Source organism: Peromyscus eremicus, unplaced genomic scaffold (genome assembly GCF_949786415.1).
Source record: "Peromyscus eremicus unplaced genomic scaffold, PerEre_H2_v1 PerEre#2#chrX_unloc_3, whole genome shotgun sequence".
Lineage (NCBI taxonomy): Eukaryota > Metazoa > Chordata > Mammalia > Rodentia > Cricetidae > Peromyscus > Peromyscus eremicus.
In genome coordinates this window covers 1,523,083-1,527,905 of record NW_026734290.1, presented here as the reverse complement: position 1 = coordinate 1,527,905, position 4,823 = coordinate 1,523,083, and positions in this window count along the sequence as shown.

Here is a 4,823-nt window from a genome sequence, read left to right as displayed (position 1 = left end):
AAATAATGGACACCTCTGCAGAAAAATTCTCTTCAGGGAGTGGAGCAGAACAGCAAAGGACAGATCTGCTGGAAATCTGTCTTAGCTGAGTGTAGCACAGCTAATCTGTAATTGCTCATTTTTGGAGAGGAGCAGGTTTGCCACATCCTTCAAGTAAACTATCCCACACTGGGACAAGCTTTCAAGACTAGCCTAACTTTCTAACAAGTCAGTATTCCTATCTCCTCACAGCTTTAGGTATCCAGCTTCTTTGCACAGCTTTTTTTTGAGAGCTGTAGGTATCCTGGAAACCTTTCCTGCACAGCTTCAGGTAGAGCCTGACACTCCAACAGCCAGGATATCTTTTTCCTTTCAATTGTATATATCCAGGATACCATCTACTCCCAACTATAGGTGTAGCCTAACTTTTGATACTCAGGGAACTTTTCCTTCCAGAGCTAAACACTTCCACCATGAATTTAAATAATAATGTAGTATTTTTAGATTTTATACTCCTCTTTAATTACATGAAATAACTAATTCAGGTGTCAAACTTTATGGATTTGTATTAGTTCCTTTTCTGTTCTTGTTATGTAATGTCTATGTCAACTTATGAGGTTTTTTTTGGCCCCAGGGTCAGCATGTAAGTGGCACGGCATCAATTGTCAAACATGGCAGATAAATCGAGAGCTCACATCCTTAGATTGCATCATGAAGCAGAGAGTGGGAACTAAAAATGATGTGTGAATGTAAATTATCAAATCGTACCCCTGATGACACATTTCCTCAGCAGAATAGCATTTCCCAAACCTTCACAAATGATACCACCAACTGAAAATGATTTCTTTGAATTCAAGTGTACATGCTTGCTTTCTGTTATATGAACCAATTCACAATGAAGAAAATCTTTGTAAACCTTTAATTGTCTCAATATCTGTGCTACAGCAATGCATGCTTACAAATGAAAAAATTTCATCAATGAAAAATTGTTTTTTTAAAGAGTTGTTTTAATTTTAATTATGTTATGTTAGTACATGTTTTTTGGGGTTATATGAATTTGAATACTAGTTTCTGAAATTGTTAGGCTTTTGGATATTCTTGTAGCAAGAACTGAAGGAAGTTGTCAAAATCAGGTCTTATTTCTAGGAATAAACTTTCCTTAACTGCCCAACCATGTCTCTAGTTGTGAAAATATTTTAAAGCCTATTTATAACACATTAAAGTCAGGAAATAGGGACAAACTTATACAAGAGAAAAAAATTATTCATGTAAACAACTTGGTATAGATTTTACAAATCACAGTTGTCTTCAGCTTAAAAAAAATCTTACATCATTTTCTTTGCAGTATAGCCTTGAAGGAAGTAAATTAGTTATAATGTTTAGTCAAGACTGATGGGGGAGATCAATGCATTTTCATTTCTATTTTGAAACATTTGAGGTAGATAGCAAGGGGCAGTATATGTGGGGCAAATTCATTTAGTTAAATTTGTTTTTGTGGTCTTTATATTTCTTCTGTGGCTTTTGATCATCTTCCTGTGAGTTTTTACTTAGTGATATGTATTTTTGTGCTATAATACATAGAATGGGAAACCCATCATTTTACTAGTCTATTGTTTATTTAAATATCAGGCAGTGTAGGGTCATACTTTCTGAGTAAGAGTGTCTGTAAAAAAGGTGGTGGGTTGTGGTGTTTGGATTTGATTTCATTTTTCACAAATTCCCTTGAGATTTTGTTGTTTATGTTAAGCCTGGCATGGATTTCAGGAATGCTTCAAGGATACATTTGAACTCATGATCCTCATGTGTCTAATTCCAGAGTACAACACCAAGAGTAGATAATCTATGCCCAATGTGTGCTGTTTTGTCAACCCAACAATGATAATTTTAAAATACTTAATAGAAAAGAATACAAGAAACATTAAACACTTTATATGTGCATTCAAAGTGGTATTTTCATGTGTCTGGTAGAAATGTAATAAAGTAGGATAATCAGCAGTCAATTGTGTTTCTTATATCATAGCTTGATGATTTCTTTCTGTATATATAATTTGAAGTTCCAAGCGTCTTCCTTTCCCCATCACTTATCCATTTGGCACTTCACATTGAAGTATTGCCCTGTAAGGAAATTATCCCAAGATGGCAGATAAGGTACAATTTTTTTTACTATCTTCTATTAATTATGTATATGCGGTTCACTTGTAGTAATTTTTTCTGACATGAGCTTGGTCTGTGAACTAAATCATCAGCTCTTGTAAATAAGGACATTGCATAGAAGAAAAATGAAAGAAAGGAAGGAAGAATGAAAGAATAAATGATGAAGAACACAAGTAAAGAAGAAAGAAAAATATGTAAAGAAAAATAAAATGTATATGAGTATAGTGCATAATAATAAAAGATAAAGGATGAAAGGTGGATGAGGGAAAGTAGAAGGAAGGAGAAAGGAAAGGAAGCTAGAACAGATAACTGAGAAGATAATATTTATGATATTAGAAATTTTTGTGCTTATAAATGATTTAGAGTTTGTAAAAAAATTACTGATAAAAGAATCCTTTAAGGTGTAAACAAAGGAATATATGTGGTATTGTTCACGTGTAGGAAGAGTATTTAATATAGTATAATGCAATCTAAAAAAAAAGAACTATATCAGTTAACATATTGTCCTATTCCATTGGGAAGAAAATTTCTCCCATGCCCAACATCCCTGAGTTTCTGCTAGATTATGTAGGACTGTGACCTCCTGGTTTTTTTCTCATGCAAATTGGCATAGCAATTGCCAATTTGTTGGATTATTTAGCTCCTGTTTGGGTATTCATATTGTTAAATTTTTATCAAATGCATAGAACAATAAACATAAATGGGATATTTGCGAGTCCACAAATCAAGAGGAAATAACATAATCATATTATAATCTCAATAGTAAATAAAAACAAACACTAGGAGGAAGACCAGTATTCCTTCAACTTCATGGGAAGAGAGAACAACAACCTGGATATGTTGGGTTTTCTGGAAATGTGGAATGGTGTAGCAATAATGCACATGCTACACCATGGGTGAATTTAATACATGATTATATCAGTTATCAAGACAAAAGCAAAGCAATGAACAACCAATACACAAATAAACAGACGGATTTAACATTTACAGAACTTTCATGGAACAGTAGCAGAATTAATTTTTATCAGCAGCCTGAGCAATTACTTTTCAAAATGGTTTTATGTGAAGCAAATCTTCTCAAAAACAAGGTAATTGAAATAACTTTTATTTTTATAAGATCACAGTATAAAAAATACAAAATAAAACAAAAATAAACTATAGAAAATATACATATACATGAAGGCTAGAAAATAAAACACTGAATAATCAGTGAGATACTAAAGAAATTGGGAGTAGGTTCCAAAGTTCTTAGATACAAATGGTGGTAGGAATAGAGCATAACATTCTTCTAATGTCCAAAAATAACAGAACATTGGATTCTACAAAAAAAAAAAGTGATGCAAGAGGGAAGTTGAAGTCTATTGGTATAAAGGTAAACATTTAAAAAATTCGGGACTAGTAGATGGTTTAGCAAGTAAAGGTACATGCCAACAAGTCTGAATTCAATTTCTGGGAAACATGGTATAACAAAGGCATTTTTTAGTAAACTTTTCCCATCCACCATCCACATGTGAGTTACAGTGTGTACACAGCTGAGTGAATGCTATGTCTGTGAGTTTATACACAAATAACTGTGTGCTGAAAACATAAAAATGAAATGTCATTAGTCAGCAAGAAACAGCAAAGATCAGAACTCATGTAAATTGGTTTTGAATCTTAACTCATATTGTACAAGAGAATACTCAGCCAATACTAATAAAATCAAACCTGAACAAACCATACAAAAGAACCAATGAAACACACGGTTCTATAAAAGGATCACCATATATGACACACTCCTGTAGTAAGAATGACACCACTTCAAGTTAAGAGAACACGCAAATGGAAAGAATATGGAACCCCACTATTAACTGGGACAGGGTCCAGAAGCTTCAGAAACAAAAATCACTGATGCTGGGTCAGGGGCAGAGCTCAAGACCTCTCAGCGTGGCACAGCTACATACTGACCTGGAGAGTAGTACAATCCCTCAGCTATGACATGGGCATCATGTTCAAAAGTGACAATTCATTCAGTCTTTCCCTAGTGTTATTGACACTGTGGTTCCAACATTTTGGAGAGTATCAGATAGGGGATTTGTTCAACTACTATGGGAGAGGACAAAAGAAAAGAGAACAGAACACACAGTAAACACTTTTGCCCAACTCCCACTGAGGTCTCTATGAGTGTGAATCAACAACTTGTCAAAGTGAAGAGACCAACTTGGAATGCAGAGAATGGGAGGAAGAAGGCCACATGCCACCCAATGAGGTGACAAAAACCGTTGCAGGGGGCTCTCCTACTTGCTATCCCCACCTTGACCATACATTAAACCTGAAAAGCAAATGTGCAGAAAGCAAATGGTGCTGGACTTTGAACTTACTTTCTCAAAGCAGTTCATAGCACTTCTCTCCTCATAATGACTTGAAGGTATGTGATGTATGACTGAATCCACCTCCATCATTGGACTGCAGCTTCAGTCAGAGAAGCAGGGATTGATTGCCAAATGATTCTCACAAAAGACTCACTTCCCAGAACTACTGGGGCATGGACAAAAAAATAAACTGTTGACTGTCATGAAAGTGGTGATGGGGTTGAATGTGTGTGTGTGTGGGGGGGAATGTGTATGAGAAAAGTGATGAATTAAACACAAGTGGGTTGAAGGTTAAACAGGCTAATGTTACAGGAGGAAATGGTCCTGGACCTAACCTTG